The sequence below is a fragment of the Ranitomeya imitator genome, chromosome 2, assembly GCF_032444005.1.
Source record: "Ranitomeya imitator isolate aRanImi1 chromosome 2, aRanImi1.pri, whole genome shotgun sequence".
Taxonomy (NCBI): domain Eukaryota; kingdom Metazoa; phylum Chordata; class Amphibia; order Anura; family Dendrobatidae; genus Ranitomeya; species Ranitomeya imitator.
Genome location: NC_091283.1, coordinates 424,602,807 through 424,615,748, shown reverse-complemented (window position 1 = coordinate 424,615,748; position 12,942 = coordinate 424,602,807).

Genomic DNA, 12,942 nt, shown 5'->3' with positions numbered 1-12,942 from the left:
GCGTGTACCACCTGCCAGGCTCCACTTCCTCGGCCTCAAAGTTCCCCCCTCTGCTCAGCCTGCGATGCCCCATGTGCCCAGGAGCCCTCCACCGCCACCGACCCCGGCGTATCTAGTCCCTCTGCGTGGGTCGCTTCGCTGTCTGTCCGTGGATTTTTTAGCCAATGCCATCAAATCCATTCAGAACCCCCCTGGGGAGCGGGGCAATCCTTTTCTTGGGTTAAGAGATCCCTTCGTAACAGGGGAATCGTCGGCCAGCAGGGGCCGCTCTCTCCGGAAAGAGGCTCGGTCATCCAGAAAACGGATCCGCACTACCTCTCCTGAGCGCTCACCACGCCAGTCAGCTTCTGGCAGTTCCACCTCTCACTCACCCTCTTTGGGGGCTCGTAGCGTCCACGACTCTGAATATGAGTCTGATGTATCCTTAGACCCGGATGCTCCAGAGTTTAGATCTACTGTTGACTCCCTCATTGAGGCAGTCAATCACGCACTTAAAGTGGACGATGACCCTAATTCTGCTCCGGACCACTCAGTCTCCTTTACTAGAGCCAAGCGTTCTCATAAGACTTTTGCCTCTCACCCAGATTTCCTGGATATAGTCAGGCGACACAGGGAGCGTCCGGATAAGCGGTTCACGGGCAAAAAGGCCCTTGAATTAAAGTATCCTTTTACCGCAGATCTCTTGAAAGACTGGACGGAATCCCCCCTAGTAGATCCTCCGGTTTCGCGCCTAGCTTCCAAAACTCTTATCCGTTCCGGATGGCGCTTCGATTAGGAATCCCACTGAATGCCAGCTAGATTCCCTAGCTCACTCAGTGTACGAAGCCTCAGGTTCTTCCCTATTTCCCTCGTTCGCCGCGGCTTGGGTGGCCAAGGCAATGGTTTCCTGGGCAGATGCTCTAGCGAAATCCGTTCAGGAACAGGATCTCCAGTGTGAGGTGGCGGACCTTGCTAAACAGATTGCCATGGCTGGTGATTGCGTGATGTACGCATCTCTCGATGCAGCGAGTTGCGCAGCAACGGCGGCTTCAAACACCATCACCATCAGAAGAGCTATTTGGCTCAGAGAGTGGCGCGCAGATTCCTCCTCTAAAGTCTGATTTCTCTCCCTTTTCAGAGCGGGCGTCTTTTTGGAGAAAAGCTAGACCAGCTTATTTCCGACGCTACAGGGGGAAAGATCAAGTTCCTTCCCCAACAGAGGCCCAAGGCGGCCTTCCAGCGCCAGCCATATTTTCGCTTTCGGCCCTTTCGTAGCAGTCCAGTCTGGTCCAATCCTGCCGCCTCTTCCAGATCGGACCGATCCGCTCGCTCAGACGTTCGTCCCTCTTTCAGGCCGAATCAGTCCTGGCGAGGAAAGCCTAGGCAACCCAGAACCAGAGGCTCCAGGCCTGCCAGATTCCCTTCACAATGACTCGGGAACTGTTCCAGTCGATACTACCAAAGTAGACGGACGTCTACTTCTTTTTCAGCAAGTCTGGCTCTCCGTCATCCACGACGAATGGGTCAGGGATCTGGTGTCGTCTGGCTACAAAATAGAGTTCTCTGCTTCCCCTCCAACTTGGCTTTTTCCCTCTCGTCTCCCCAGTTCGGGGGCTCAGTCTCGTGCCCTTCTTTGCGCCATTCATTCCCTCCGCCAGAGCGGGGTAATTGTTCCGGAACACGAGAGGTTCAGAGGTTTTTACTCAAACCTCTTGGTCGTGCCAAAAAAGGACGGGAAAGTGCGCCCCATTTTGGATCTGAAGCTCCTGAACAAGTGCGTAAAAGTACGGCACTTCAGGATGGAATCGCTCCGGTCGGTCATCTCCTCGATGGAGAGAGGGGAATACCTGGCATCGATAGACATCAAGGATGCCTATCTTCACATTCCAATATTCCCGCCACATCAAAGGTTCCTTCGCTTTGCCATCCTAGAGGACCATTTCCAATTCACGGCCTTGCCCTTCGGTCTTGCCACGGCACCCAGGGTATTCACGAAGGTCATGGCGGCCGTCATGGCCATTCTTCATTCTCGAGGAGTGGTCGTGTTGCTTTACTTAGACAACCTCCTCATAAAAGGTCCATCTTATCAGGCCTGCGAGGCAAGCGTCCACATTACCTTGGATTCTCTTTCGCACCTGGGCTGGTTGATCAACTTGGACAAGTCCTCCCCCGTTCCTGCCCGACGGATCTCCTTTCTGAGAATGATCCTGCACACTTCAAGGGGACTGGTCTTGCTTCCTCGGTCCAAGAGCTTCAGCATGGAGCTCGGACGCTCTGCCATCCTCGCCCGCGACCCATTCGGTTCGCCATGAAGATCCTGGGCAAAATGGTAGCAGCAATCGAAGCGGTTCCTTTCGCTCAACTCCATCTCCGCCCCTTGCAACAGGCTCTGCTGGACAAGGAGTCCCTTATCCCTCGATCGTCCTTGCCCTTTGTCTCCGCGGATCAGACAATCTCTTGTATGGTGGACCCTGGGTCCATCTCTCCTCCAAGTCTTTTCTCCCGATCCGCTGGTTAGTGGTAACTACCGTCACCAGTCTCCTCTGCTGGGGTGCGGTGTTTCTTCACCACTCTGTCGTTGGACAGTTCGGGAGTCGAGGCTCCCTATAAATATCCTGGAGATTCGTGCGATCAGACTCGCACTGAGACGCTTTCACTCCCTGCTCGCGGGTCACCCAATCCGAGTCCAATCGGACAATGTCAGCAGTGGCATACATAAACCACAATAAAACAGCTGCGGCTAGAATAACCAGACCGTTGCACAACTCTTAGGGTAAATGACAGAAAAGCAGCTAGAAGAGCAAGAACCCACTATGGTAAAACGTAACTTTTACTAATAACATTATAAAAAAGTAGACAAAACAATACAACATATACACAAAGTGCTCACGCCGAAAACCGTGCTCATATAAAAATTGGTTTGATCTCACCAATCATGGACGATAGGAACCCAAACCGATGTAGGAGGGTCCCAGGGAGAGTCCAGTAGTTGTGGGGTAATGAGGGAACGGGGGATTTCTGTCCTATGTTAACCCCTGTCGTGCCCAAGCAATGACTCCTGTCCTAACAAGGACAGGCCCAAATAGGCCCCACTATGGACATCCCTCCACCGTGTAAGATGTAATATAGCGCCTCCCTACGCGTTTCCTCTCCAGTCTTGAAGATTCATCAGGGGAGTATATGGCTTACAAGTCCAAATCCTTAATAGTCCATTAATCGGAGTTAAATGCAGTGGCAGTATAACCCCCATATACCGGCAGTCCTGTGTGGTGTCTGCCACAGAAAGTGAGTCAGCCAAGTGTGACGCCAGCTCCCCCCCTTTTTTTAAGACGCAATGCCACTCCCCCAGACTAATCTGTAATAAAGCGTACACTCCCAACAATCTATAGCCAAGCCATATATGAGGTACAGTTACCGTTATAGTTCCGGAACGCATGCTGTAGTCTCCCCATGCCACCATGCTGTCGGCGTCTGCGCTCCGTAAAACCGGAAGTAACGGCGCCATTATGGACACGTCACTTCCGGTGCGCCACTCATACGGTGCGTTCCAGAAATGGAACGCATACCTAAGGCGCCGATCACTAATAGGGCGCCCAAGACTGGAAGTCTCAGCGCCACATTAGGGCGCAAACTGCAGTCTCCCCATGCCACCATGCTGGCGGCGTCTGCGCTCCGCAAAACCGGAAGTACCGGCGCCATTTTGGATACATCATTTCCGGTACGCCACTCGCTCGGTGCGCTCCAGAGATGGAACGCATACCTAAGGCGCCGATCAATGATAGAATGACCAAGGCCCGGAAGTATCGGCGCCACACTAAGACGCACCATAATGGATGCGCCACTAGTGCGGTGCGTTTCAGAGGTGGAACGCATACTTGAATCGTCAATTGATGATAAATTGTCCCAGACTCATAAGTACCTGTGCCATATAAAGGGCGCCGTTTAGACCACCCTGGTAAAACAGGTAAAAAGGTGTCGCCACAGGTGTGTTATCATGACGACATCCCAGGACCCATGATGTCTCATACTGCGAATCTATAGCGTTCCCAAAAAGTAGGACGCATAACCTGGGCACATTAAAATACCACAGTGTCGTTTCAAAAATGTAGCCATGGCAGCATACATAATATGGTACCTCATATCCATGGATATATGTTGGCAAATACAGTCCCATACAGCACATAACCACCCATAAACATTTAGATGTACACATGTTTCGTAGACCGATGTTATGCCTATACACCAGACAGAGTATCGTATAGTGTGTATGAGAGGCTAGTAAGATGCCACACAAGCATATCACCTACATATAGTATACAGATGGAGATATGTGGCCGGAAGTGTCCGCTCACATAATTATATAACAACTAATATATGTAAAAAAAAAAAAAAAATAGATGACGCACCACCCGTTTTCAAAACATAGTGCCTGCGGGAATAAGCAGACGCTGGAAGTGTCCAGACTAAGGGTTATGCCATCGGCACCTGTAAGGGGAGAGGGATCCGCGTGGCTTAGTGAAGATTAACATACAGGAGTCTTGGGGGGAGGAGGAAGAATATATACGATTACAGAAAAATATACCATCACAATCTTCGTGATAGCGTGCAGGCGCCACTACTATTAAAAGTGTATAAAAAATGTCCACTCAAAACACCAATCTCCCCTCATTCCTGGAAGCTGCGTCCAATGAGCATATCTAGTACCAGGAAAACAGTACTGAGGGGAGAAGGTACAGGGTAGTAACCCCGTACCTCCATATTGCAATAGTTTTGTTTAATCACAGCTGGCTTAAAGACAAAGAAACACAGAACACAAACCAACAACTAACGGAGAGCAAAACAGGCTAAGGGAATATAGGAACCAATCTCTGGAAACCAAGGTTACTCAAATAACCCTAGAGGAAACAGCCAAAATTAAGCTGGTCATTAAGACCATGAGGGTGGCAAGTATCCAGCCGGAAAATCCACCTTGTTTCCCTCTGCAGTAGGATTTTATCAAAATCACCACCCCTTCCTGGTGGGACAACTTTATCAATCCCCATAAAGCTCACGACTTTAGTATCGCCATCATGGCAGGTGTTGACATGTCTCGCAATGGGGGTATCCCTATTATTTCTGATATCCCCCAAATGCTCGCCCACCCTTCTCCTAAATTCCCGGATGGTTTTGCCAATATATGTAACACCACAAATGCAGACAGCTCTATAAATGACTCCTCTGGATTTACAGTTGATGAATTCTTTTATGACATATGTCTTTTGTGTTTGAGTGTCAAAAAAATCCTTGCCAGTCTGTATAGACGCGCACGCAACACAAGTGCCACATCTATAACAGCCACTAGGTCTGTTTGGTAGCCACGTCCCTTTGTTTGGTGTCGTTAGGTGACTGTGCACTAATCGATCCCCCAATGTTTTGCATTTTCTATATGTGATTTGGGGTTGTGTGCCAACAGCCTCCCTCAAGTCGTCATCCATTGTAAGTATGCCCCAATGCTTCCTCAAAATCGCCCTGACAGATGGAGCCCCATTATCAAACGCACAAATCATTCTGATAGCATTGTGGTCTTCTCCCCCTCTCTCGCGTGGTGTCAGCAAATTGGTTCTATTCTGTCCTCTAGCATGATGGTATGCCTCCCTCAGCACCCGATCCGGGTACCCTCTATCTAGAAACCTAGATCTCAGGTCTCTTGCCTTTATTTTAAAGTCTGCGTCATCAGAGCAATTTCTTCTTAGGCGAAGATATTGGCCTTTGGGGATACCCTTTTTGAGAGAGTATGGGTGGTGGCTGTCCCATCTCAGCACAGAATTGGTCGAGGTAGGTTTTCTGAAGATGGTAGTATCCAGGCCCTCACCACCACAAGCTTTGGAAATCATGATGTCTAGAAATGGTAGGTTATTCTCCTCCATTTCGAAAGTGAACCTTAAACCTATATGGTTCTGATTAAGCGATGACATGAATTTAGAAAAAGTCTCTCTGGTACCCTTCCATATGACAAAAACATCGTCTATATAACGAACCCAAAGGTCGATATAGACGGTAAATTCATCGTTGGCATCAGAGAATACGATGCTATCCTCCCACCAGCCCAGGAACAAGTTGGCGTAGCTGGGCGCACATGGACTGCCCATGGCTGTGCCCCTGAGCTGGTGGAGGATCCGCCCATCAAAGCAGAAGTAGTTGTTATTGAGGACGAAATTAAGGAGGCTTAACACAAATTCGTTATGGGGGGTATGTTGTTGACCCCTCGTCCCCAAGAAATGCCGCACTCCCTGCATACCATATACATGTGGGATAGAGGAATACAATGACTCGACGTCGATACTCACAAGGAACGACCCTGGTTCTAGGGAGATCCCCTCCAGTCTACGCAAGAGATCCATAGTGTCCCTGATGTAAGAGGGAAGGGAGGTCACAAATGGTCGCAATATTTGATCAATATACGTCCCTGCATTCTGGCAGACACTTCCTATCCCAGACACTATGGGTCTACCCTTCAGAGGTTCAATCCCCTTATGTACCTTGGGTAAGGCGTAAAAGGTAGCCATGACCGGATGCTGAGGGAGGAGAAAGAAAAATTCTTCTTGGCTGATGAGGTTATTTAATCTGGCATTTTCCAGGATAACTTTCAAGTTTTTAATACACCCAGCTGTTGGGTTCTGCATTACTCGAGTATATGTGGTCTGATCATTCAGTAGGGCCAGGCACATATTTTTATAGCCATCCACATCCATGACCACCACATTGCCCCCTTTATCCGAGGGCTTAAAGATAATTGTTTTATCTGTTTCTAAGTTGTGGAGTGCTGTGATCTGCGCTTTATTCAGATTATGCCTCGATTGTATCTGCGTAAGCTGTTTAATATCCCGAGTAGCCAGATTAAGGAAAACATCAATGGTCGAAACATCCCCCCCTACTGGTGCCATCCTCCTGCTAGGATTCCTCAATTGGGTAAACGGGCCGAAGCCCCTCTCTATTTGTGGTACAGTGTCCAAGCCTGCCAATAATTGAACATCTTGTATCATGTCCGGGAAAATCCCCAAGTCAGCCGCCATTTTTTTGTCTTTTTGTTTGAAGAGCTTGTGCCATCTCAGTCTCCTAACAAACAAATGTAGATCTTTGATCATGTCAAATAATGCAAAGTCAGTGGTGGGTATGAAAGACAGACCTTTTGATAGTACCGACATTTCCACAGGATCCAATTGTCTTTTAGACAAATTGATGACCTGTGGTGCTATTCCTTGCTGTAAATGTTGTGACTCCTCAGTTGATATGGACGATCTAAAAAACCCAACCTAGGGGTTGAGGAATGATATCTGCCTCCCCTCTGGTACCCTCTGTTTTTTCCTCGTTGTCGTCCTCTAGATGGGCCGGTCCTACCCTCTGCGTCAGATAGGTCAGTTTCCGTAGATGAGAGCTCAAAATCCCTATCCACTCTCTCTTGTCTTTCACCCACCACCTGATAGATTTTGTTGTCCTTAAAGTCTTGCAGATCCCTAAGGTATTGTTTATGTTTCCGTTCCTTCAGGTTATATTGGAACTTTTCAATGGTATTCTGTAACTGAGTCTCCTTAATGGTAAAGTCACTCTCTGTACCAAATTTCTTTGTGATTTCAATTTGTTCTTTTAATTTTAAATTGAGTCTCTCCAAATTGACTTTTTCCTCATTAATCAAGATCTGCATGAGTCTAAGAGAACTGGATGTTGCCTCCTTCTCCCATAGGCTCATAAGTTGTGGTGTCCTACAACGTACTGCTGGTAGCATAGAAATACGAAGGCCCCTGGGTACAATGTTATTGGCTACATAATTCTCCAAACTCTGCAGTTCCCACCACGACACTATTTGTTCTTTGTAAACTCTAGTAAGGTCCTTGAAAACCGTACCGTATGTAGGTGTATACTTTTTTTGTGCAAAGGTCTTTTCAGAAAAGATGTCCCTTGCTTCCGTAAGCCATAAGTCCGTGTCTGGCCCCCTTGCCAAAAAACCAGCCATACCAAAACTGAAAATATATAATAAAACAGCTGCGGCTAGAATAACCAGACCGTTGCACAACTCTTAGGGTAAATGACAGAAAAGCAGCTAGAAGAGCAAGAACCCACTATGGTAAAACGTAACTTTTACTAATAACATTATAAAAAAGTAGACAAAACAATACAACATATACACAAAGTGCTCACGCCGAAAACCGTGCTCATATAAAAATTGGTTTGCATGCGTTCCGGAACTATAACGGTAACTGTACCTCATATATGGCTTGGCTATAGATTGTTGGGAGTGTACGCTTTATTACAGATTAGTCTGGGGGAGTGGCATTGCGTCTTAAAAAAGGGGGGGAGCTGGCGTCACACTTGGCTGACTCACTTTCTGTGGCAGACACCACACAGGACTGCCGGTATATGGGGGTTATACTGCCACTGCATTTAACTCCGATTAATGGACTATTAAGGATTTGGACTTGTAAGCCATATACTCCCCTGATGAATCTTCAAGACTGGAGAGGAAACGCGTAGGGAGGCGCTATATTACATCTTACACGGTGGAGGGATGTCCATAGTGGGGCCTATTTGGGCCTGTCCTTGTTAGGACAGGAGTCATTGCTTGGGCACGACAGGGGTTAACATAGGACAGAAATCCCCCGTTCCCTCATTACCCCACAACTACTGGACTCTCCCTGGGACCCTCCTACATCGGTTTGGGTTCCTATCGTCCATGATTGGTGAGATCAAACCAATTTTTATATGAGCACGGTTTTCGGCGTGAGCACTTTGTGTATATGTTGTATTGTTTTGTCTACTTTTTTATAATGTTATTAGTAAAAGTTACGTTTTACCATAGTGGGTTCTTGCTCTTCTAGCTGCTTTTCTTTCATACATAAACCACCAAGGGGGTACCCGCAGCAGGTCGGCGATGCAGGAAGTATCCCACATTCTTCGTTGGGCCAAAGCCAACCATTCCACCATTTCCGCGGTGCACATTCCGGGCGTCGAAAACTGGGCGGCGGACTTTGAGCCGTCAGGGCCTTGCCTCGGGGGAGTGGGAACTCCAGAGGTTTTTCAGCAGATCTGCCTTCGCTGGGGGACCCCGGACGTGGATCTGATGGCGTCCAGATTGAACGCCAAGGTTCACAATTTCATAGCCTGGGGATCCTGAGAACGTGCAATCGGAATGGATGCGCTGATATCCCCTTGGCATCAGTTCCAACTCCCGTACTGCCGAAGGTGATCCGGAAGATCAAGACGGAGGGGGTTCCGGTCATTCTGGTCGCTCCGGATTGGCCACGTCGCGCTTGGTACACGGCGCTCGTTCAGCTTGTAGCAGACGTCCCCTGGCGGTTACCAGACCGCCCAGATCTGCTTCGCCAAGGGCCGATCTGCCACCAGAGCTCAGGGGCCCTACGTTTAATGGCGTGGCTGTTGAAACCTGGATTCTAACTCGAGCTGGTTTCTCTCAGCAGGTCATTCCCACCATGATAAGCGCTCGCAAGGCGTCTTCCGCTTCCATCTACCACCGCACCTGGAAAACCTTCTTCTCGTGGTGCAGGCTCCGAGGTCGCCCTCCGCTCGTTTTCTCTATCCCTTGCATTTTGGATTTCCTTCAGCCCGGTTTGGATTCCGGCTTGGCGCTGAGTTCCCTCAAAGGTCAGATCTCAGCGTTATCCGTGTTATTCCAACGCAGGATCGCTGCCAACCTTCAAGTCAAGACTTTCATTCAAGGGGTCTCCCATGTGGTACCCCCCTACAGAATGCCGTTGGAGACCTGGGATCTCAACTTGGTCCTGGGGGTTCTTCAGGAACCTCCGTTCGAGCCCCTTCAGGACGTTCCGCTTTCTGTCCTCTCCTGGAAGGTTGTCTTCCTTGTAGCCGTGACATCTATCAGACGGGTCTCAGAATTGGCCACTTTATCCTGCCGGGCTCCTTTTCTTGCCTTCCATCAGGACAAGGTAGTCCTATGCCCTTCTCCGGCCTTTCTCCTTAAGGTGGTCTCATCTTTTCACCTTAACAAGGACCTCATTCTTCCCTCTTTTTGCCCGCAGCCAAAACACAGGGTTGAAAAAGCCCTTCATACCCTGGACGTGGTACGGGCCCTTAGGTGGAACATTTCCAGAACGGCTCATTTCAGAAAATCGGACGCCCTTTTCGTGGTCCCGGAGGGTCACAGAAAGGGTTTGGCTGCGTCTAAAGCCACGATAGCCAGATGGATTCGATCTGCTATCCAGGAATCCTATCGGGTCAGGGGCAGACCTATCGCGGCGGGGATTAGAACACACTCCACTCGGTCGATGGGTGCTTCCTGGGCCATCCGGCACCAGGCAACAGCGGAGCAGGTTTGCAAGGCCGCAACATGGTCCAGCCTGCATACTTTCACAAAGCACTACAATGTCCACATTCATTCCTCTGCGGACGCGGCCCTTGGCAGACGTATTCTGCAAGCGTCCGTCGCGCATTTGTAGTCAGATGGTACACGGAGTTGTTTGGTTGTATTGTTCCCCTCCCAGGGACTGATTTGGGACGTCCCATGGTCCTGTGTCCCCCAATGTGGCGAAGGAGAAATAGGGATTTTTGTGTGTACTCACCGTAAAATCCTTTTCTCCGAGCCACTCATTGGGGGACACAGCACCCACCCTGTTAGCCTGTTTGGCTCTTTACCTTTTTCAGTTTTTGACTGTTTTTGACATGTTATACTCTAATGTTACATGATATTTTGTTATTCTCCTACTGCTTTTGCACTGAACTGAGTCTCTGGAAGCCAGCATGAGGGTGTATACTGCAGGGGAGGAGGTAACCTTTTATTTGTCTCAGCTTAGTGTCAGCCTCCTAGTGACAGCAGCATAACACCCATGGTCCTGTGTCCCCCAATGAGTGGCTTGGAGAAAAGGATTTTACGGTGAGTACACACAAAAATACCTATTTTACAGGAGGAGGGTAAATTTCAAAGCCATTTAGGTAGTCTTTTATACCTCCCATCAAACGTAATAGAGTCCCTCTATTGGTGGTTGGAGCCGGATCATCTGGTCGGGGGAGTCCCTTGGGTAATTAAACCTTCAAAGATAATTTTTACTGACGCCAGTCCTACTGGTTGGGGGGCACATCTAGAGGACCAGATAGTTCAAGGCCAATGGTCTGTTAGTGAGTCAGATGATTCGTCTAACGAAAGGGAACTAAAAGCAGTTTATTATGCCATATGTAAATTCCTTCCGCAGTTACACGGAACTCACTCAAGAATACTATCAGACAACATGACTTCTGTGGCATATATAAACCATCAAGGAGGAACAAGATCAGGAGCTCTCATGTCTATATCGAACGACATCCTTTCTATAGCCGAAAGACATCTTTCATTGTCCGCACTACACGTCAGAGGAGTGGACAATTCAAAGGCAGATTTCCTCAGCCGTAACACTCTCCATCAGGGAGAGTGGGTACTCAGTCGGCGTATCTTCATGATGATAGCCAAGAAGTGGGGCACTCCCGACATAGACCTTTTTGCAACAAGAGACAACAGACAGGTCAAAAACTTCGCTTCATTGTTCCTCTCCGACAACCCCGATATCCTGGATGCTCTCCAAGTTCCATGGACATTCCAGCAAGCTTACGCCTTTCCTCCATTAATACTCCTTCCAACTGTAATCAGGAAGATAAGGGAAGACAAAGCGAACATAATCCTGATAGCACCATTCTGGCCCAAGAGACCATGGTTTTCCTGCCTCAGAGCCATGTCTGTCTCAGATCCGTGGATTCTTCCAGAGACTCAAGACCTTCTTTCTCAGAGTCCCTTCAACCACCCTCGTGTGAAGGGCCTACGGTTGACAGCCTGGTGTTTGAGAGGCAACTATTAAAACTGAGAGGTTTTTCAGAGAGGTTGATTGATACCCTTTTACTTAGTAGGAAGAGGTCTACAACAACCATATATGTAAGAGTATGGAAAAAATTTCTAACTTTCTACCCTACAGCTCTGTCAGGAGAGGTTCCTATTTCTGCTATTTTGGAATTTCTCCAGAAGGGGCGTGACTTAGACTTATCAGTCAGTACGCTAAAAGTACAGGTTTCAGCTCTAGGAGCCCTATATAGTCATAACATTGCGGGAGACAGATGGGTAGCACGGTTCATTTCAGCATGCCAAAGGGCAGAACCGATCCAAATTCCCCACATACCACCATGGGATCTTAATCTAGTCCTAGAGGCCCTAACAGGGGAACCATTCGAGCCGATACACTCGGCCCACATAAAATTTGTATCTCTTAAGACAGCTTTTCTTGTCGCTTTAGTATCAGCCAGAAGAGTAAGGGTACCGTCACACTATAACATTTCGATCGCTACGACGGTACGATTCGTGACGTTCCAGCGATATCGTTACGATATCGCTGTGTCTGACACGCAGCAGCGATCAGGGATCCTGCTGAGAATCGTACGTCGTAGCAGATCGTATGGAACTTTCTTTCATCGCTGGATCTCCCGCTGTCATCGCTAGATCGGTGTGTGTGACACCGATCTAGCGATGCGATCCAGCGATGCGTTCGCTTGTAACCAGGGTAAACATCGGGTAACTAAGCGCAAGACCGCGCTTAGTTACCCGATGTTTACCCTGGTTACAAGCGTTAAACTAAAAAAAAAAAAACAGCACATACTTACATTCTGGTGTCCGTCAGGTCCCTTGCCGTCTCTGCTTCCCGCACTGTGACTGCCGGCCGTAAAGTGAAAGCAGAGCACAGCGGCTGTGCTTTCACTTTCACTTTACGGCCAGCAGTCACTGAGTGCGGGAAGCAGACGGCAAGGGACGTGACGGACACCAGATGTAAGTATGTGCTGTTTGTTTTTTTTTAGTTTAACGCTTGTAACCAGGGTAAACATCGGGTAACTAAGCGCGGTCCTGCGCTTAGTTACCCGATGTTTACCCTGGTTACCCAGGGACCTCGGCATCCTTGGTCGCTGGAGAGCTGTCTGTGTGACAGCTCCCCAGCGACCACA